At 41.9% G+C, this 23,573-nt stretch overlaps 1 long non-coding RNA gene across 2 annotated transcripts in view; it reads right to left on the reverse strand.

Moving 5' to 3' along the window:
* Nucleotides 1–1,127: 1,127 nt before the first annotated feature.
* The window catches only part of LOC121609911, a 93,973-nt gene continuing 71,527 nt past the window's right edge, over nucleotides 1,128–23,573 (reverse strand). For both annotated transcript variants that reach the window (XR_006007023.1, XR_006007022.1), the window contains 3 exons: nucleotides 21,583–21,645; nucleotides 9,195–9,251; nucleotides 1,128–3,706 (listed from right to left, as the gene is read on the reverse strand). This is a non-coding gene — a long non-coding RNA (uncharacterized LOC121609911). The remainder of the gene's footprint in view (nucleotides 3,707–9,194; nucleotides 9,252–21,582; nucleotides 21,646–23,573) is intronic.

The raw sequence follows: 23,573 nt of genomic DNA on the forward strand, positions 1-23,573 counted from the left end.
TGACAGTTTTTCCAGCAGAGTGGTGAATTTTCTGCTTTCTTGCGTCACTTTTCTCTGTTCTGCTGTGCTGTGTTTGAGTCCTTTGAATTGTATGTTCTATTTTAAGCCTTTATTTTTCCTTGTTTCTGCTCCATCCTGCTTTCTTGTTTCGTACTCCTCTTTGGTGCTCCCGCTGTATCAAATTAGTAAATTCTGTTCTGCTCTATTTTGTTCTGACCTTCCTGTTTTTTGCTGCATTTTTAGTATCTCAGTATCAGGTGCAGTGAGTGACAGTTATTGGTCTGGTGTCAGTGGCTCAGGCGTTACCTCTCTTTAAGGCTGATCTCATTTCCTGCACACTTCCTCTGTGGGGTTAACGGCTGGCAGGCTCATACACATCCTGGCTGAGGTACATAGGAGGGAAAACAGAAATGGGGCCATTGCTGTCACAGGAGCCAATAAGAGGAAGATAAGAAGTACACAGTGACATTTCACAGCTTAATGTCCAATTTAGCTTAATTCAAATTAATTAAAGATATATCGTTAGCAGGTATCATGTACCATTGTGTGGGTATGATGATAATTTTTCTTTAATTGTCTCACTTGTCATTTCTTTCTCCTATCTATGTATGTGTCTGAGCCGTAGTTGAACAAGAAAAAGTGCAGGTAACATAATTATTGCATGTTAAAATCAGGGTTTTTATTTAACCTTCCAAACAAGCCTTTTACACATCTCAGGAGAACCTGTGGTGCAGACCCTTTGAAACTTGCAAAAAAGTGCATTTTGAGTGCTGGTTATTTGTAGAGTGCCAGAATTGATGCCATTATTTGAATGACTTCCTCCAAAAAAGTAAGAACCAAAAAGCCTTATTTTGCTTGCACTGTCTAATGGCTTGAGAGGCACCATCCTAACTTTTCAGCCTGTGTTAAATTAGCCTATTGTTGCGTGTTGTTTTGCACAGCAAAGAGCATGTAGCTGAGGCTAAAACGCGGCTGCAAAATGGACAGTGAGGAGCAGAGGAATGGTGCTGAGGGTACGTACCAAAGAAAGAAGGTACATACTCGTGGTAGTAATGATTTTCATAACCACTTTTTGGGGAAAAAAAAAAAACTTCACCCATTACAAGTTCAGAAGTAGAATTGGGTCTTATAATGTGCATGTCCATACATATAAGCTTCAGAAGACATGGTGCTCTTTTTCTTTTTCTACACAACAGAAGTTATAGGCAACATATTGAGTGACGAGACTATTGTCTAACTTGTAGTTAAGTTTGAGTTTATTATTAAGGACTGTATGCCAGGCACATGTTTACTACCTCACTGGAACTGAGTATTCTACCTCACACCAAATATCATTAATAAGTCAGAAACAGGGGGAAAAAAGAAGGGCTTCTTCATAACAAGCTCTATGTTCACATTACAGTTTGCATGCTAAAATGTCATTGCTCCACAAAAAAATGTTCCTATTTTTTATTGAACCTGCAGGTTTCAACCACAAATCATGATCCAGATAGCGGCTGCAGGAATAGGGCCAGATGTTGGACATAGCTGAAGGCAGATGTGGTTCTGCTTTAGGCTTTGTTCCCTTATTTTGTCAGTGTTTGATAGAATGACTATGGAGACAGGCTAAACTGACAGAAAGTGTGACAAAATGCCCCAGAAAATAATAAAATCCCTTAACCTAACATTAAGATCCATACCATACAATGCCAGTGAAATCAACTGAACCACAAATGATTCATTAAATACTTTAAACTTCGGATGAAAAGGGATTTACAGACATTCAAGTGAAAATCATCTTGCCTGCCATTCAATTCCATACCATTCAATATGTATAGGATCATTTTGACTAACATTCAATCAATTCAATGTGTAATTCAAGCATTTATGTTCACTTGTGAGGATAACTCAGCTCAGACCTCCTTCCTGTTTCGTATTCACTTGTGACACTTTAGGGCCATATATCATCAGCATGCTATGCAATGCAATATACCATTTGCACTGTAATGCTATGTCCCAAAGTCTTTGATTTTCCTGTCTGGCAGACTGACTGGGGGCCCAGAGCAAAGGGAGAGGAAGTGTGATAAACTGTCCATGGAAAACATGGGGGGCCCATGTCTGACCACTGTAGCTGGGGTTAGCAACCACAGACAAAGATGGAGGGAAGCAGATAGGGAGGCCTCCAAACTGTTCCCTGCAGGGTGTAACAGAGCTAACTCACCTCTGCTCTGGCTGAAAATATGATTTCTGTATGAATGAATATGAGAGGATGAGGATTTTTTTTTTTCGGTCAGTAACAAATGGTGATGTTTAATAAAAGAAAATTATTTAAAGAATGTCTGTGTGGACTGTAAAGTCAAAAAGGGAACCCACATAATTGCAGAGGGCTTACTGGATGATAAGTGAGGTACACCTGTTATTACAGCTGAAAGGTGGTTTCTATCATTGCAGGTCAAACTGGATTTGTGAAGATAAAGGCTGTAAGTGAACCACAGACATATTGTAAAGGGAGGCTTAAGAAGTCATTTACTTTATCATTTAAAACACCGCTGGTGTCTGTGACTCAGTGCTTTTTTCAAGAGCCAAGGCCAGACATGGTGGGTAGGAGTAAGTCACATTACATCTCATCAAGTCACCACCATCATTACCACAGCAACCTGCAGCTAGCCACTCAACCCCAAGCTGCTTACAGGGCTTCAGAGCACAGGTGTGGAAGAAAAAGTAATTCTCTCCTTCTCTTGATGTTGCAAAGGAGGAAGTACTCTATACAGTGCACCACTTCCACCCTGCCGCTGTCGTCGCACATGACGAGTCTTTTCCCACGTTTTCACGGCTCTGTTGAGTAACCATTAGAATTCTTTATTCAGCATTATATTACCTAGATTTTTCACAGAACAATACGATATTCATTTATAATCCATGCTGCGATGATAAAAGTGAAACGTTGTACATACAGTATGTTGTCACATGAGAGCAGTACAGTCTGGGAGTATTTCTCCACGTAGCTTTGCATATTGTATGAGTACATGTCCATAATGTTGTCTTTGTTCCCCTGTGACCAAATTGGGATTGTTACTTCTCAACAGATACAGTGCACATACAAGAATATGTTATTGTACCAGACACCAGGGCTGTCAAAGCTGTGTAATCCTTAGTTGCATACATTGCTCTGACCACTCTCAAATCTGCATACATTAAAAGCATTAGGCAAAAGCCATCTCCCATATAAAGAAGATCATGTACAGTATTGCGGAACAAAATGTGGACAGCAAATAAACAGCACTTTCTCATGTATCGTAAACATAATGCTTTGAGAAATATGAGCAAACTCTCCAGTAAGAGTTGTCATGAGTCTCACCATATAACACGTAGAAAATAACATGAATAATAAAGATTTTCTAACGTCTTTAAAGTCAGTGATACCCTGTGAAAAGTAACACTTGAGAATCCTCGGTGATTACACATTCTAAAATTCTAATTACGACTCCAAAGGCACCAGATGTTGCTCATCTGTTTAAAGTTAAATAAGTGAGTTGCAGTTGAAGGAGTAATGATAACAAGGATGACGAACAGTTAGATGTTATGAAAAAAAATACATCATTTAACTGTTAATCATATTCATGACAGGTGAATATTCTTTGTTGTGGTGTTTTGGGGTGTTTTTTCTCCGTCAAGTTTCTCCTCCTCTTCATTTTTCTTCATTTTCACGCAGGTTTCTTTTGTAGCTCTGCATCACACACAGACATATAGAGAACACACATATAGACAGATGAACGAATGTAAATATATACACATTACAATGTTTGACAAATACCAAAGAGTGGGTGGCGGCACGTGGTTATATGCAATGTTGCATATGATCAGCTCCAGTGAGACATTAATCAGTATTACATAAGATCACCACAGATGTATATTTACTATATATTTATTTTTTCATTGTAAATTTCATTGCCCATGTCTTACTTGCATGGTCTTATCTTTTACTTGCAGTCAACACGACTCTAATATAATGTAATCCATGTGAATTTAACCAGATGTGAAGCCTTTAGAAGGTTTAAAGACTCTACTGGTCCCTATAGCTTGTGCTGCTCTTTACACCCCAAGTGAACAAGGTGGTTGAACACACCAAACTACCTGACTGCCCTCTTTGTCCTCCTGCTCAGGGGCTGAAAGCCTTAACCAGAGGACCAACTCTGCCTGTAGGGCATCTTCGCCTCAGGGTATCCATCCGAGGGTCATTCATGTTGCCTTCACTGTACAAATTACAATTAGTGCACGTTTACTTGCACTGCATTTTCACTAAACAAAAGGCTTTGACCATTATCTATAGACAGGAGCTTGGAAAAAGATTACGACATTTGCTTTTCTGGGAAACTCAACATAGGATCCTTACTCAGCTTGTTGGAGAGTGTCAGTGAAACCTTGGCTCTGGATCTGAGTGTGTAGGTGAAATGAAAACGGCATCATAATTCACTACTGTTTAATACTATATCATTAAACAGGATCTGACACATAAATCACTAGCAGTCTATATTATCCTCAGGGGGTAGGTGTACTTTGCACTGTCAGGCTGTCTGTCTCCCAATATGTCAGTCTGGCAGACCGGATCTGGATCACTGTTATTATGACAGTCATAACAGTTAACAGGGTATGGTATTTTAGGCTAAACTGAAAGCCAGTGTCTATATGGCTGCGTGTCTATATGTACAGTTTTTTTTACATGAGAATATGAAGGAGCGACTGACAATAGTGGGTTTTACATTTGTGTCTCACTTCCATGCAAAAACTAAACACGAACCAGACAGACGCAAGCAAAGTGTTATATGTGAAATAACTTGGCTCAATTAACCAGTATTAGCAAACTCAATTAGACTGGTGAGGAAAATACAGCCATACAAGAACGATACAGCTACAGCCTCGCCTGAAAAGGACCCGCGGCCAAATAAGCTCGTAAAAGAGGATGTATTGTGGAAGTCTCCAAACCAAAATAGAGACAGATATTATGGATTTATGCTGAGAACAGCAATTAGACAAAATTACCCTCCAGACTGTATCTCTCATATGTCAGACAGTCAGACAGTCCAACTATATCACTGTGTGTGTGTCATCTAACTGTGAGCATTCCAGTCATGACTCACCATGACAAATCTGAACACACACACGCTGAAAACACACACAGCCACAAAAGACCGATTGTCTAATGTGCGAAAAAATTTATCAATAGCTTGTTTATTCTTGCACAGTTGTTAAAAATGAACATTTGTCCACGGTTCATAGTCCATCAAAAATGTAATCCTCAGCTTTTTTGGAGCTGTTGTTGCGATACAACAATACGGCGGAGGACATTTTATTGTCCAGAATATGCGTGCACGGTCTCGTCTCAGTGCAGCCCTTGTCATCATCTCCGTGCTCACGCGACACCAACAATAGCCTTCGGTTTATATTGAAAACATGAACACATGGTTTCTCACTCACATGAGTCCAAACAAGCCAAACCAAAAGCAGTCGCCAGTCAGCACAACAAGCAAGTCAGCTCATACAATGATGATGTTAAAGAGAGAGAGGAGAAGAAGCTGTGTGGAGAAAAGAAGGAGCGTAGTGCCGAGAGAAAGGAGAGAAACTCCTAAATAAATCAAATTGGATCCCAATCCTGCCTCATCCCCTTCCACTAACTGTCTTCCTCGACCTTTTCTTTTTCGCTCCTTCATCCTGCTCTTTCTTTTTCAGCTCATTTTGCTGCCTCACTTACTCCTCCCCTCCCCGTCCTCCCTCTTCTATTCTTTCTGTCAGTCTCTGACTCTCCCTCCATGAGCAGACAGGCAGAGACAGGGAGACTGTTGTTGTGCTTGCAGTCTGACACTATCAGCTCATAAATCCCTGTCAACAGCTTGTATGTCTCCCCTCCTCTCCTCCCTCCCTCCCTCCCTCCCCCCCTCCCTTCCCTGGTGAAGGAGTGGAGGAACCCACTGACCTGCCAGGAAGGGTTTGACTGGCACAACCACACACACACACACACAACACACATGCTTAGGAAAGACAAACACACAGAAGCATGCACACATGGATATGACATAGACACATGCTTCGATAGATAGATAGATAGATAGATAGATAGATAGATAGATAGATAGATAGATAGATAGATAGATAGATAGATAGATAGATAGATAGATAGATAGATAGACACTCTCACGAGCCCCTCTACAAAATTGCTATGTTTCAATGATTCCACCTCTCTCTCTCTCTCTCCCTCTCTCCCTCTGTCTCTTCCTCCCTCCCTGTCTTTCTTTCCCTCAGGCGATGTTTGCCAGCAGACAGTCGTCACTGACAAGCGCTTCCTGTGGTTGGGGGTAAACACCTGGATAATGAGGCCACGCTGCACAACAACCAAAAAAATAAAAAATAAAAAACGCCTCACCAAGGTTCACAGCCCTCCCTCACTGCACTGCACATGAGGGTATGTGCTGTAGACACACAATCAGGTCATGCGGGCTCATAGGGGCGCGTACACACTCATGCATCCGCACACATGCGCATAAATCCTGCAGAAACCCAAGCGCAGACATGCATACACGTAAACACGCAGCCGCACATGCACGTGCTTGGCCCAGACTGCTAAACAAGCAGTGAGCCAACCCAGCCATGTCAGCCAAAAACTCAATACGCAGACTGACTGCAGTGTTAAAGGCACGCTGTAGTGAGCCGAGGTGAGGGGGAACGAACCGAAGTCAAGCTTCTTCTGCTCCTTCCGCGTCACTAATAGTTTATTCTCCAAACTTAGAGACAAATCCCACTCCGAGTGTTGTCAGCGAGAAGCTCGGTTTGAACAATTTGCAGCATGTCTAAAATCCTGACTGACTGCAGTGCAAAGTTGTGCTGTGGTGAACTGTGAGAGCGACTGCAGTGAAGCTGGAGCTGTCGGTCTGACTGCAGTGTCAGTAACACTATGTCAGTGGAAGAGTTTTTCTCTGCTGATGAGTCTTGAAGGGGGATCGACTGACCCACCTCTTAGCCTTATGCAAATGAAGTGCAATGATGGTCCTAATGGTTTTGTCAAACGCTGCTGTCACACCCCAACTGCAGTCTGAAGAGGAGTTGATGAGCAAAGTTGTAATACATGCACATAACTTAACAACACTGCTTGGTTATGCATGCATTGACAGCATCAGATCATTGTCCCGACTCAGGATCTATTCACGCTGAACTCACTGTGTCTTCTGTATATATTTCATATCTTGTAAATGTTCTAACTTTTGAGAGTTACATTTCCTTCTGCATGTCTTTGTTCTATGCTAGGCTAACACATTCCAGATCTATATGTACTGGACACACAAAGATGAAGCTGATATCAATCTTCTCATGTGACAGTGGATTTGGCAGTATATACAGCTACCCATGTTTTCTTCTTCTTTTTCTTATTCCTCTCATTTGTCCAGAACATTTTCAAGATGTACTTGTTTTCAAAGCTAAGAGGCTCTGCCTAAGACAACTTGAGAGGATCATTTTGAGGTAAAATAGAATACACACCAAAACTACAACCAATGGTACATTTTCATGCCGCTCCCGTTCTGTACAATGTAGTGTTTTCCAAATTGATTTTGTCACAACAGAATTACATCTTTCTGCTCTGCTGCCTCAAAATATTGTGTATATATCAAAGCTTCAAGAATGTTCCATGTCAAAAGCACAAGAGTGCAAGTGATTCACTCAAGAATCATCTTATTGTGTTGTCTCTGGACAATGCGGCGCAGCCTGCATCTCATGTGTCATAGGAACAACAGGGAAGCCTGTGGTGAATCATCAGGCCTGCCAGAGCGGCAAAGCTAGCAAAGCCTTTGAGCACTTTTAGTTTTGGACAAGGACGAGGAAGCAAAGCTTTTGTGTTAGTCAACTCTGGCAAAAACACTGCGTGCATTGTATGTGCTTCTGCATACACACATATAGCAATGTCCGACTCTGCATGTGTCTGTATGCATGTGTGTAGGCTATAGATGTGTGTGTGTGTGTGTGTGTGTGTGTGTGGCCCACACATGTCTTTATGCGCAAAGGAAATGGCTGACAGTGAAAAATGTGACCAATTCTAATTTTAATTGGCAATGAAAAAAAGGACTCGATATTTATGGGTTCTGTCCAGATGAACAGAGGAGAAAGGTTTTTAGCATGAAAGCATATTCCTTATCACAATTAAAAAGTGCTTTAACATGACTGCAACCCTTTGAAGTTAGATTAGCAGTAATATTGGGGAGATCGGCCCTGGCTTCTAACAATGGAAACTGAATGTGGGGGGAGAAATTATTTAACAGAGCCAAAGGTAAAGCTTCCCCTCCGTTGTCTCTTTTTTCTTGAATTAGCCTCATGCTATTTTTTGATAGATTTTCTTGTGTGGAACCACACGTTTTTTTTTTCTTTCTTTTCAACATGAAATTACTTCGCGTGCACACGGAGAAAAAATCTGCTTGGAGTCCAACCTAGGGACTTGATTGAAGGGACCACAGAAGAAAAGAAGAGAAAAACTAATTTGACAGCACAGTTTGTGATCCTTTTAAAAGCATTTCAAGCCTGCAGTGACAGAAAAAAAATGTCCCAGTTGTACATAAAGTACAGCCACCGAAGAACTGCAATCATAATGAGTTTCAAGTCCACATTAGTGTCTTGATCGTAAGGATCTGAAGCCATGTAGTAACTGTGTGTATCTACACATACTGTATAAACACACAATGAAAGACCCATATCCACACACTCACAAACAAACAACTGTGGACTTGTGAGTTAAAATTCCCATCATTACCGAAGAAAACGCCATTCAGCCAGTCCTTACATAAGGACACACAAACCCATGGGAAGACACAGGACTGCAACTGAGAGCTGTGTAATTAGAGAGAGAGAGAGAGAGCTTAACCCCGGGCACAGAAACAGGAAGATAGAGAGGGAATGCGAGGTGACAAGGTTGAGAAAAATCCTCCCATGTTAACCTGAAAGAGAAAAGAGAGAGGAACAAGGAGGGCAAAACAGCGAGCAGCTGCTGAGGATTTACATGCTGTAAATTATTCATGTAATCAGCTAGGAGCACAGAGATAGAGAGATGGAGACACAGACAATATGAGAAGAAGGAAAAAACACCAGGGCTGCAGAGAGAAAGAAAGAGATGGAAATGCGCCCACACAGACAGGTATTGTACACAGTAATAGACAACAAAGACAGAATGTAACTCTCACCTTGACAGCCCTGTCTAGACCAGGCGATCTTCCCCTCTGACTCTCACTCTGCCACACCTGAAAGAAACAATAAGTGCGTTTATTATTCTCTGGTTACAAGCACAGCTTCAGATTTCTGCCAACAGGTTATGAACAACAACTAAACTTGTACCACAGGAAGAAGATTTATCTTCTTTGAACTGGTTGACTGTTGACTTTTAGACATGTCAGGACTGCCAGGACTTTATTAGTCGTCCTCAAAGCGTCTGTATACGTCTGTTTGAAAAGCCCACTCCTGTGATCCATAGTGTGCGTCTGGCTTATGATCAAAACAAGGTCACTGCCCTTTTTGAAAATATCCTATGGTTTTGCTTATTAATTTACTTTAAATCCTAGGCAACAGTGATTTTCCCTTTAAGGTCAAACACACATTGCATGTGTTAGTGCTTCCTCCTGTACTGTGGGTGTGTGTGCAGTGCTGTGGTAAGGTGGAGGAGTGTGCATGAGCAGACTGGGTGACAACATTGACCTTATAAACTCCACCTGTTATCACCAAACTACTGTGGTGTCACTGTGTTGCTGTTTCGGACCAAACTGTGTCACACACACTGAGCTACTTCCTCTATGGGGGTAAATGTGCACCAGCCTCCAGTTTGGACATGTTCCATACTAACTGGAACATTGTGCACAGAACACCATAAAAAAAGAAATGAGTGAGCAATGAAATGCAGTGTCTGACTCCTCTAATAAGGTAATTTTATACTGTAGTTTCATATGCTGATTACAAATATCACCACAGGCAATATTCTGAGTATTATCACGGGAGCTGAACTGATGCAGAGTGTAAAACCCAACAGCAAACATTATGTAAAACTACAGCTCCCCCTGTTTGAGTATTTGAGTTTCATATTTAGTATTTAGGTTGATTAAATGCATGGCAAATGAAGAGTCATATTTACATACATTTTATCAGACTTTCTGCAGAATGAATCTTCCTGCCTTATTATAATATATGATTTACTTCTCTGCTTAAATTGATAGAAAAATGAAAGAAGAGCAGCAAAATAAGGTTGCATGAATGTATAATCAGAAAAAAAAAAGCTGCATAAAGATTTAGACAATGCCATTCCAAGGAGCAAATGTAATACATTCAGAAATGAATTTTTCTCCAGTATGATCTGGTTATTTAGTGTCAGACTGTCTCTTAAATTATGTCACCATTTGTCTCACACTCCCCGTGGCCTTCCACTATAAACTATGGTATACAGAATACATCAGAAATACCACATAAATAAAAGTAAATAACGACCTCGCTGCACTCATTGCACTCTTTTTTTGCTCGCTTATACACTCTGACGCCCAGGAGCTTTTTGAGAAGATGCTGATCCACAAATTCCCATGGGTTTGGTGGAGTGGACCAGAGCCAGTGGAAATTGCAAACAAACACTGGAGCTGCTGTGTGTGATGCGAGCACAAACAACCTCAAAGCCCTCATTCTCACACATCACATCTGCGTGTGCGATTGTGCATGTGTTTGGAAGTACGTGGAGGAAAGTGAGAGAAAAGTGGGAGAAAGTGAGAAAGAGATTGTGTGTGTGTGTGTGTGTGTGTGTGTGTGTGTGTGTGTGTGTGTGTGTGTGTGATTGCAAGGCCTAGAAGGCGTTTCAAAGGCATTACAGCATTAGATTTATGAGGGCATTCACAGTAACACTGGCAATTAAACAAAGATCCCAGCTCCTGTCAAAAGTTCATATTAGGTCTTTTTGTGGTGAGAGAGTGTGGGAGGGAGAAAGTGTGTGTGTGTGTGTGTGAGAGGGGGGGGGGGGTGAAGAAGGAGGTGAGATTCTGGGGCAAGTGAGAAACAGAGAGACATTGAGCAAAGGAGCAGAGGAAGCAAACAGAAAACAATTTTAAAATGGGGTAAGTGAAACCTCTCATGACAGGCCAAAGGCGAGAAAGGGCACAACCAACAATTCAAAGAGCGACCGAGAGAAGCAGTTACCAGCACCCCCCCCCCTCCCCTCCTGTCTCTCCGCCCCATAGCTTTAGTGGCTGAGCCCACACCACATTATGAGTCCCTGGGTTTTTTGTAATGGCTGGGTGTGTTCTGATCCCGCACTAAAGTCATCGGCAGTTAAGTCCCATTCCTAATTAGTGGTGGGAACCAGAATGAGAAAGGGAACAAGAAGATCGGTTGAGGAACAATTAAACATCAGTGAGGGAAAACAATATTTTCAAACAATATTTCACATCATGGTTTGTGATGGTGCCACATAAGCAGCATAGCATGTACTCATGACGCTGCGGATTGCAACTAATTACTGAGGGTATGTGTCACGCTGCAGCTCGCTCATCTTCCGCCTCATGTTTTGTGCCACTACTAGCTACAACCTCATCATATCGATCAACAGAAATCCTGTTATCTGACTACAGTTTTTGCACTGTTGGATTATTGATGGAGGGCATCAACTGAATCTTAGCTCTGTAACAATGGTGAAGTCCTGAGAAAGGTCAAAGGGTGCAAATGTTAGCAATAAAATATATGTGCGCAGATACTTCTATTTTTAGTGCTGGCATTTTTGGTGAATTTTACTGCTTTGCTCGCTCATGGAGCAGAATGCTGTGGTGTGCGTGAGACCACTTCAAACAGGATGTCCCATTTGAAACACGGTGTTTGATAACTAAAGATGTTTATCTGAGTGGCTGTAACAGTTGGAGAGTGAGCAGTTTTAGCAGATGTGTGGGGTGAGCAAAACTTTGAAGTCCATAAATAGGATGTGTTGAAAACATGATATATAATAGAGCAATTATATGGTAACATGCAGCACATTATGTGCATTCCATGATGCCAAATGGCATTTCTGTTGTTCAGATCACAACATGGCACACACAGAGAACCACATACACACTCACCTGCCCCAGTGGCTGATGTTTGGACTCTTAAGAACGAGTCATGTGAGGGCGTCAGTGCTGATATGTACAGTTTTAATTGTATGGTTGGAGTCTGGAATGAGCGTGACTGAGACGCCAGTTATGGGAACAAGGCAATTAAAAAATCGAGGATTATAAGTGCAAATTCAGTAGCTGTCTCTAATGGTATTGCCAAAGAAACAACACTTTTAATGAGTAATTCTTGCCAATAAAGGTAGCCGTATAAATAAGACACATTCGCACAGAGATATCATTTTAACCTCGCTCAGTGGTTAAATTTTGTTCTGGTCAGAGGTCAGAAACAAATCATTCTGCTGGCTGCAGTTGACAGTTTGGCCTTCTAGACTTTCTTTTGACTAACATCACTTGCAGTATTTGTGTTGTACCCTGAGCGCTGAGCAGCTTCTCCTTCTTTATGAAACAACCCAGATCGCATATTTCTTCATGAGCCTTCAAATGTTGGATTCTGAACTGCTGACAAAAGGCTTTAAAGCACACTAAACTCACTTCAAGGCTGCATATGTCAACAGTGACTGCTGTTCCAAGTCGCAAATGTTATGTTTTTTTTCAAGCACAATGTTGTCTGCAAGTGCAGCCCAGTTCGTACCTCAGTACACGTGTGCAAGAGTCCACTGCCAGAAGCAGAAAGCTGCACGTACTGTAAATCTCGCATGACGCATATCATAACATTTGAGCATGTGAAACTATTAGTTCGAAGACTCTAAGATGTGGCACAGTGATTCAGCAATCTATCATCAGTCTACTGCAAACAGACTGCGAGAGTGAGCTAATGTTTGTCTTTGCGTTAATTGATCTAAGCTGCAAGCATGCATTTGGCTTTTGAATGACTGTGAGGCAACGGAGTCAGGTTTTGATTACGGGCCGCTCTGGGTCCCGAAATAAAATTCATCCCGTTGCTTGAAAAATAAACAAGTTTCCATCTAGTTTCTGCTTTCTCGCATTCTTTCATTTCTCTCTCTGCCTGTCTTTTCCTGCTGCTCTCTCTCTGTCTCATGGTTTCCTCTCTTTTTTTTTTGTCAACACAGTTTTTCTCAGTGTTATGTTCGAAGTCAAATATGCTGACTCGCAGCAACGCCGTGATGTCAACACAGTGGAATGCACCTCCGACTCCGGAGGGGTGGAGGGGCGAGTTAATATTTGATTGACAGGCGGTGAGTCAGGCAGCTGAGTGTGGAATGTGTGCCGAAAGTCAGAAAAAAACAGAGAGAGATTATGACTGATTGACTGTACCTACTGAGCAATTAGAGTGAGATTAATTGGTTGGCTGTCATTTCATTGGGCTGTTATTAGCCTAGGTGATCCTCTCTGGAAAGCATTTAAACGAGCTAATTGACGTAATTGTTCTGAAGACAGCAGAACTCCTGTGGTATAACAGAACACACTTCGCCTTTCTATTTCCTCCGTGCGTTAACAATGAACCAAATGGTAATTGACAAAATGTCGCAATTCAGAGAGAGGAGGCAGCAGCGACGGAGACAGATGAAAGATGGCAGGAAGGGAGAGAGGCAAGAGGAAGAAACTAGACAGGGTATGAGTGTGTGTGCACGTGTGTGTGTAAGTGTATATGTGTACAGTATGCGTGTGCGTGTTCAAACAGCATGGAGTTGAGGTCATGGAAACTTAACTGCCTGTGTGTTTTGGCCTGTGGATTAGCCAGGACATGCCTCCACTCTGGCTGTAATGCTTCTTTATCACTAACACACACACACACACACACACACACACACACACACACACACACACACACACACACACTCAAGGTCAGGCTTGGAAATTAGATCAGTGTTTGAATTGACCTTGTGAGGCCACATCTATAAAGCAGTTAAAAAGTGTACAGGATTTATAAATGATCCATCCAAAGCACTAACATGTATCACAGCATATTCTTGTAGCTCAAGCTCATTGTGAATTTATGATCTTGCTAACTCATACACTTTAAATGTTGATACTGCTGTTAATATTTAAATGTGTGGTAAATATTTGATTATTTGTGTATAATTAATGCAATACTTACTGCATTATTGTAAAAAAGGAGAAAAAAAGAAACCTTGAGCATATATTTTTAAACCTGCCTGATAGAACATTTACACTGTGCAACATGCATATCAGTGTAGAAGATCAGCAGGAGCCAGCCTTCAAAATAAGCTGTCATGGAGATTAGCTGACATCAGTAGCATTCGAAATTTAGCCGAGTTTATCGTTCATTAAAAACACATCAAATCATGTGACAAAGTCACAGCGAACTGTGTTTTTCAGAGATGTATTATAAACCAATTAAAAATACAGAATCTCCAAGATGATCAGCCTGACAAACAAGCAGAAGAGCAGTAGATGTATTCACTTACATCTTTTTTTGCGTAACTTCAAGTAAAGCAGCTTCTGTTTCCGGATTTTGTTTAGATCCTGGGGATCTGAAGAAGCAGCTGGATGAGTGCACATATTTCAAGCATTTTATCAACAGACGTGCTAAAATAAGTGCAGAGGACTGACACAATGCATCTCTGCAGCTCCTTTTCATGTCAGAAGTCCTCTAGATGATCACTCTTCTGTTCGGCTTTGCATTCAGCCCTCATGCATATATATTTACAAGACATGGAGTTAGCTAACAAAATACAAATGCTTGAGTGAAGCACACATATATAAATTCCTCTAAGAAGAGCGTGGCATGTCTCTAATTACATGACTCTAGATGTGCCACCTTAATATAGGTTTCCCAAATTAAGTTATGTGCGTACTTACAGTACCATATACAGTACCCTGCTTCATCTTGCCCCATCTGGAAGCATTTGAAATTATTGCAGCTAGCAGAATAAGCAAACGCAGATGTTTTTTTAAAGAGCTGTAATATTTTATCATGTAAACTGTATACAGTCTGAATGTTTTAAAGAAATTAAAACAGTAAAAACAGGCTTAAGGAACTCTAAACTGCTGAACATGTTTCCTGTCCAGTCCTATACATTCTCAAAGAAGATAAACTCCACCCACCACCTGGAACGAATTACAGTAGGTTACAGTTGGGAATATCTTTCCCTCAGTGAACAGGAAATGGCTTATTTCTCCTGAGTAGACCCTGCCCCAGCTAGGGAAGTGGCTAACCACATGAAGCTAGTGCGATCCAGTCTGTTTGCACACAGTAATTTGCACAGGTGAGAGAGGATGGGCTGCTGGGATGAATACAGCAGAGCCTTGTTGAGTCCCCCACCGCCGGGGAAAGGAGGCCGTTTGGAAAAGTCGTGAATTCATTTCATTCATCAATCCCAGATGAAGATTTGTTCAGGATTTTAATCACATATGTAAAACAAATAGTCCTGAACAGTTTTATAAATAGAGTTAAACAGAGTAGTTCAGGTTAGGAGCAGTAACATCAGCAATCAGGACAGCATCATTCTAACTGACCACATGATACAGAACACAGCAGTTTGATGAAACATGCTCTCAGAGCCTCAGTTAAGAAGTGACCTTTAAACAACACCTGTGAAAATAAAGTTACAACCACTACCACCTTTTGTCCCGGGAGCAAGATAATCAGGGTGTCATGGCGGCTCCCTTCAAAGCTAAACTGTCATGGGTTTGATCCTGACCAGGGTCAACTCAGGCTTTTTTGTAGTTTGCTTGTTTTTCATATGTTTGTGTAGATTTTAACCAGGTGTTCCAGTTTCCTGCAGTTCAAAGACATATCAGGTGAATTGGACTGGATAGGAACTTTCCTATAGTGTGCAAGGCTCCAAATATATCTCAACTCAACAAATCACAGACGTATTTCAGCGAAAAATAACCTGCGTTTGCAAAGATGCTGAGGGATATTTCGGACCGGTGTTCAACATCTTCCATCGGCACTGGCCTGGCCTCTTTTCTTGGCTTTCCTGCGGACAAGCGGTCAAGTGTCTTCATAAGGTCTGCTGCAGCGACTGCAAGTCTCGTGATAATGCCGCGCTGCCGCCGGCAGGGCGAAGACACACAAAAGCTCCTGCCTGACCTCGTCACATGGGCCTCGCAGCGACACAAAAAGACAGGCAAACACAAGCGCACGCAGACACACGCTTGCGAACGCTCTGACATTGGAGCTCCACATTATTGCTGCATTTGCTTTGAGATGGCGACTCTCGCCGAAAGAAGTGATACAAAGAGTCCGATCTGGTCTCAATGTACAGTAGCTTCTTTCTTCTACTTGCATTTTTCAAAAGCTTGGTCAATTTACATGCATCTTTTGAGTTAACAGCCCTTTACATCTTGTTGCAAGCTCCATTTCTTCATTATCACTTCTTTATTCCGCCTCTGTGACCTCCAGCCCTCATTCACTCCCTTGAAATCTAACGTTGCTGACGTTACCTGATTACCTTATTTCTCCGTCAACCTTTCCCTTTTCCTGTACTTTTCTATCCCTCCTCAAGGTTGCACGAGAAGGTTACTTTATTGACTTTCTTTTATCTTCTGCATAACAACCTCGCATCCATCCTTCCTCCTGTGGATTTGCCTCTGTTACGAGGTTATTCAGACTTGTTTACAGCTCTCCGTCCCTCACTTCTCCTCCAATCTTTCATTCATCCATCATCATCGCTGATCGTCCATCACTGATACAGCCGTTCCACCATCTTTATCATCCGTCTTAAGCGGCTGTTTATGCTGCATGACTTTCTGCCATGCTGCTTACTGACCGTCCTTGCCTTCTTGGAGTACCCTCATTCGACTCTTTAGCCTGTCCTATTCAATTTAACTTCTTTCATCCCTTCCCATCCATGCATCCATCAATTCAGAGCAGACATTTTGAAGCTTGATACTGGCAAAAATCACCTCTTTCTCTTTCTCTCCATCCCTCCATCCAGCTCCCTCACTTTTGCGGAAAGTTAGGTCGTATATTTGCCGCTAAATCTTTCATCACATCTCTGTTCCTTCCCATCACTCTCGCTCTCTCTCTCTCTCTCTTAGAGAAATTAGTTGAAGTTATTTGGGTTTGTTTATGTTAGTTTCACCTCTTATCCTCCCTCAATCCCTGCCCATCAACTTCCCTGTCTATTCCCCTTCCGTCCATCCATGTCTTGACCATATGGTGTAAAAGTTGTTTCATTGGCCGACCGCTCTTTCTGAGATCACACACAGACAAACGTTGTGGTCGATGCTTATTTCTCTCTTCAGATGAAAGGCTGAGAAAAAATCATAAATATCTGACCACAACAAACCGGGCCAGACAGTCAGCACCACCCCACATGATAAGACTCTGTGTTTGTGTGTGTATGTGTCTGGGTGTGTGTGTGGGGAGGGGGGGTTTGAAGGGAGACTGAGAGGCAAGCATATGCACACAAACACACGTGGTCACACACGCACACTCACAAACCTTGTCAGACGTCCATCTCACACTTCAGAATTTATTCTTTTCTGCTTGATTTATGCAGCAATCCCCTGTCAAATCCAACTTGCACGCCTTCTTCTGACTGACCGGCTGCCCTCAGTTTCTTTTCAAAGTGTAGAATTTCATAGACCTTGAGCGAAAATGGAAGAATGGGTGAGAGGGAGAGAGAAGAAGCACAGCTGAGGTAATAACCTGATTTCGCCTCAGTTGGTTTTGATTTAAGAAAGGAAGAGTGTGTCAGAAAAACAGCAGGCGCTCTCCTGTCTCGATTCCATGCCAGATTTTTGAAGAGAGAAGCGAGAGAGGTGCGGAGACACGGAATGAAAGGAGAGACAAACTGAACAAAGAGAGATAGAGACAGTGAATCACACCCCATGCCAATAAAATGAAGTCAACTGACACAAAGAGACAGAGATACCATTGAGAAAATGAGCGCACTGCAGAGGGAGACAGGGGAAGGGAGATGGAGAAGGACGAGTGGGAGGGTATTACCAACGAATGAATTTTTAATAGCACTGAGATCAGCCGTACCAGGAGCTCAAACAGAAATAAATACCTTAATTCAAACCTCTTTTTTTTTTTTTTTGAAAAAATGCCGCAACAGTGTGTTTATTTTTTCTACCGGGATGATTCTTAATCAGTCAGCAAACACGACAGTGTACCTGACACCAGAGAGCAAGGGAGAGACCCTGACAACGAGACAGGCAGGGACAGAGAGGCTTATGGGTAATTTCAGCCTTGCACGCCACTCACACCACGCACACACAGCCAGCTGATTACCCCAGGTGTCTGTATTCACACATGAGGAGCGTTTGAATATTAAACTCCTCCAAAAACATGTGTCAGCCCTCACCCATCTGTCTGTCACCCTGCAACGCCCTGACAATAGCACGAGCACAATTAATGTAAAGCCGGGAGGATGTGCCAATTTACCCCCAATTTCCTGCTTACTGCATCAGACTTTTCTTTCAAATGTGTATTTTTTTAGCATAATATATGAGGCGTGCCATTTTCCCTGCCAAAAGCACCTCCATATCGACAAGGATGTCCCAATTTGCCGATTTTGAAGTACATCCCGATCTGGCACTGGCAATGACAAGTTTAGCAGCTACATTCAAATGTACATCTCCACATGAAAAGGCCCTTTGCGATTCACATTATTTTCTTGCAGCTATGTTTTGTTTCAGCTGAAATCTGAAAATAGTTCCAGCAAAGACACTCTACTTTACTAGCAGTTGTCCAGGTTTGTCATCTGAGCAAGGTAACGGCTAGTGAGCCGTCACCAACGTCATTTCGTTTCTACATTCTGCCTTGACGTGAATCCATTTTGCTTTCTATCAAAGTTGCTCGTTCGCTGAGGCCGTCCTCGACTTGAGGATGCAGAGTGACGGGATTAAAAGTCGTGTTATGTACAGTGAGGAGATGAGAGCTTTGTTTACGATATTAAGCATCGCAAACATGACAGCAAGGTCAGGAATATCAATGTGCAGCTTAAATATGGACGGATTCACCTTTGATTCTGTTGCATTACAATGCCAATCCTTCATTAACACAGTATGTATTTTCTAATAACAGGTGTCAATCAAGTGTCAAACGTAGCCTCATTCTTCTTCTGTGTAAGGCTTCATATGTGACACACATCACTGCCTCATATATCTGTGTAGATATATCTTGTATGATAATAACATCAGCATACAATTTATTCAGAGAGACCAGAATAAAAAGCTGTAAGTACCTCTTTTAATGGGCTGATAGAAACTGCTTTCTGAGAGGCTGGGGCTGTCAACAAAGCAACTACAGGCATAGTACAAAACAACTAAAACAAAGATTCTATAAATAATGGAAGTTAGTGGGGTGCCAGGAAAAGAATCCCCAGAGTTATATTTGCCTAATCATTTTACCAAAATTTTCATCCCTTGTGTTTGTTTGTGTTGTGCAATAATTGCAGGGGTTGAAGTTATCACTCACGAGCATGCCTTTGGAAGCAGTAACACAGCAGTAGCAACGTTAGGTGGAGCACAATTTAATGACAAACGTCACATAAGCACACTAATACACATGCAAACTTAATAAGGCACAGAAACACTATCGCTGACCCACAGTGTGCCTGTGCACGTTTTTCATATATTTGGCTAATATCCAGGGAACTCACGTGAGCTTGAATTCAGCACTGATTCTCGAAATGAGGTTGGAGTGGAGCCAAAAGCAGAGTGATGCAGGTGTTGTCAGTAGTGGAATTCTAATAATTCCCCAACCTCTGCACAAGACACAGAGGGGTACAATCGTCAGTGTTCGCGCTCCTGTCTCGTGCTTGAGATGTCCGTTGAGTTTTCAATTTTAATTTTAAGGCAAGGGATTGATTAAAATTCCAACCAGCAGTTTCAGAAAGCTATTCCAGTTTTGAAGGGCAAGTTCAACAGTGTGGTTTTAATGAGTAAAATGGATCAACAACCACTGAGGTTTTATGGTTTGGTTGTTGTATTCTCTTTCCCAGGGAGATGAAATCATAATGCAGCACACTGACCTTGTGCAAAATATAATTAATCCAAGTTGATTTTACCACTACATGCAATTCTTCTGCTTTTTTTTTTTCACTCCTTACTTATCCAGCTCCTCATATACTTTCTAACATAAAGAAGCAAACAGCCTCTTCTTGTCAGCAGCTGTCAGATTTCTGGTAGGATGCAGAAAGAGAAGAAAGAGACAAGACGGAGAAGAGAATGACTAAAAGGAAAATACAATGTTATTCTGTAAGGCTGCCTTTGTTTACCCCTGTTTATACTTAAATCCATGGTTTTATTGTTGCCTTCAGAAATGGTAAACAGCTCTCCTTTCCACTCCCTCCCTGTATCCAGTCATCCATCCAGTCATCAAGCTTTCTTCACTCTGCTGCTTAAGTTCTTTGGGCCAATTTCACCCTGTTTTTCTGCCTGTCTGTTGGCCTCTTCTCTTCTTTTTTTCTCTTTCTCTTCCCATCTTGGCTTAGTCTAGGTAGCAGATAACAAATAATGTTGGATTTGGGCTCCTTTGCGAGCATGTGTTTATGTGCATTTTAATATATATTACCTGCAATATTGTACATTATCATTACAGTGCAGCGCAGTTAACTAGCTGCCAACAAGTATGGCTGATCAGTGACTTTACATGGCAGCCATTGACTGTATATAAAGATGGACGACGCGTCTCCACTCCATCCACCAACCGCTGTATGAGGTCCAGCCCTTATACCTGCCCATCTCAGTCATGCTTCAATCACAGCTATGAATCATGGTGTCACGCCCCCGTTTTATAACATCAAAGAACAAATTAAAGCCAAACTTATCAGAAAAATTAACACCTTGAACATGCATCAGTGTGATAAGAAGTAGCTAAAATGACAGAAACCATCTAAGGGAAAAATGTATTTTAATATGTATTTTTTAGTCTGGCCCATGTCCCCTCTGCAAACGTGGAGGGGGAGGGGTTTATGACCTATGCATGCAGCCAGCCACCAGGGGGCAATTAAGAAGTTTCGGCTTTACTTTTGGTCAGCTGTCTTGTCGTCCATGTGTGTAAGCAGTAATGAAATGGTAGTAGTACTAGTTTTAGCAGTATAGTATGTTTCACAGTCTTTTAAGGCTTCTGTATAAATGGGACCAACATACGTACAGACAATGTGTGTGCATCATTGCAGTAAATACAGAAATTTACAGTAACACACTTAACAATATCATGCGGAGGCGGTGGTATTCTTTCCTGCACCTATTCTTATTATAAAGGGCACTTACAATGACTCAAATTAAAAGTCCCATTAATCCGACAATGTAATCCCTCCATTGCATGGAGTGCTCTATTCAGCCTGAGTGTGGATTAGAGAACACTGAGACCCTGTGTTGGTGGTCACTGGTGTATAACACCTCATAAAGATAATATGTGTGTGTGTGTGTGTGTGTGTGTGTGTGTGTGTGTGTGTGTGTGTGTGTGTGTGTGTGTGTGAATATGTGTGTGCGTGTGTGTTTCCTGTTGTGCTGGTGGTCAGCATTGCATGGCTCAGAAAACTTGTGTGTGTGTGTGTGTTGGGGGTATGTTGTACATGTGGATAATGTGCTTCTTTTCTTCCTTTGTGGTTACCTGGTGAAGGGGAAAATCCCTGTGAGGTGGTCTTCTCGCAATGTGGACTACAGAGAAGGGGACCTGTAAGAGAGGAAACAGTGAATTAATTAAAAAGGCCCCTGAGTCGATACACATATTTCAAGTCAGAGGGCTCAGAAATGTGATGGGTTAAAGGGTTTTAATGGACAAAGCAAAGGATGGGCCAAAGATAATGTGCCACCATTTGCACGTGTTGTAACTCTAACCCATCCATCCAAAGGTTTGCGGAATTTGGTAAAGCCTGATGCATGCTGACCATATTTCATGTTTTCTTCAAGCTCATTTCATTTATTTTGTGTAATTGTTCCCCGTGTTGTCACACACTCATTCAGAGGTTTTTCTTTTTGGGTCATATGATCTTATTCATTCTAAAAATCAACTCTGACTAACAATCAGCTTTCTTACTTCAAAGGAATTCAGTTGACAGGACACTTTTTTTTTGTCAATCACCCTCCTTCCTCACCCTCTCTCCTGCAACTCATCATATTAGTCACACAGTGGCCTTTATTTGTATGCGCAGTATCTCTAAGTATCTATAAAATTCCGACCCTCAGTGAGAAAGAGAGCAAATGCACCTCTTGACCCCACCACATCTCATTCCCTGAGATCATTCGTTAAACACAAATTGGAACTGGTGGGCAAAAACGCAGATGGCGAACGGGAAACTGGAACAGTAATAATAATAAACATTTATATCCCTCTGCTGCTGAATGGGAAAATCTATACCATGCAGCCTTCATACAATCACGAAAAGATATCGGTCAGAGATGCACGGCTGCACAGCTCTCACTGGAGTTTGGAATGAATGTATTCATCTAGCACAGTTGTTGCATCCCAAATGAGGACAATCTTTAAAGGTGGTCCTAAACATAAAAGTGGTTTCATTTGAAATGACGATGCACGGCGGTTTGTGCGTGTGTGCATCTAAGAGACGTACAGTACATATATATTCATGGCTAACTTTCATAGCCATGAAAACGTGGCCCACATGCCCACAGTGGCAAGCAAGCAGATATTATTCCATTTCATCAGCACCATGAACTTATTGCACAGTAAGGCTGAATGTTGATTTCATTTCATGGGACGATCAGCATTTTTTAAAAACATCAACCTCAATAAGCAAAGAGTAACAATTAGCTGTTACTGAAGCCGCGCTTGCTTGCTAGCTGTCGCTGCATCACTGAGATGCATTGCTTGTGGAGCGGCACCGACATCTTTCCATTAGGTCAGCACTTCGTGTGAACCTCGTGTCATTTTCCGCTGCAGCCATTTTTTCCATTTGTGCGGGCCTGCTGGAATATTTCTCCAGCCCACCAAAGCAAAGTATTTTCAGGAAATCTTGCCGTATTAATGCTGCATAGATGTGCCCCGGTCATGCTGTAAAAAGCACGGGTGGGCACGTACAAAGTGTCAGGTACAGTGCAGAACAAAAATTTCCTAATCCACTGACTCTTTGCTATTCATTATTATTTCACAGGGCAGCCGTCCCAAATACATAAGGCCCCTACCCTGCTCAGCCCAGTCTGCCAAGCTCCAACTCTGGGTTTGATGTTCCTCCAACATCCAACAGGCTATGATTATTTCATTCCTTTTTTAACATAACACATCAATTATTCAACCTTTGCTAGACCAGATTTGATTTTTCTCTTTTTTTTTTTTTGATTTAACAAAAATGACTCTGTGTGTGTGACTGTGTGTCTATGTGTGTGTGTGTGTGTTTGTGTGTGTGCGTCCACCCACCCATCTGAGGGGAGACTGAATATAAAATGTTCCACAAAGATAATACCTCATGCCTTCGATGATTGATGGGTGGTGAAGGGGTGGAGCAGAGGAAGAAAAAAATGCAAGTACTCCGGAATAAATGATGACCTCATTAGCATAGGATGGCGAATGCTCCTCTCGCACTACGACGCATGCGCCTCCCATCCTCGAGGCAAACTGTCCACACAACAAGTGTAACTGTGACAGTG

The sequence above is a fragment of the Chelmon rostratus genome, chromosome 8 (genome assembly GCF_017976325.1).
Source record: "Chelmon rostratus isolate fCheRos1 chromosome 8, fCheRos1.pri, whole genome shotgun sequence".
In the NCBI taxonomy this organism is placed as follows: Eukaryota; Metazoa; Chordata; class Actinopteri; order Chaetodontiformes; family Chaetodontidae; genus Chelmon; species Chelmon rostratus.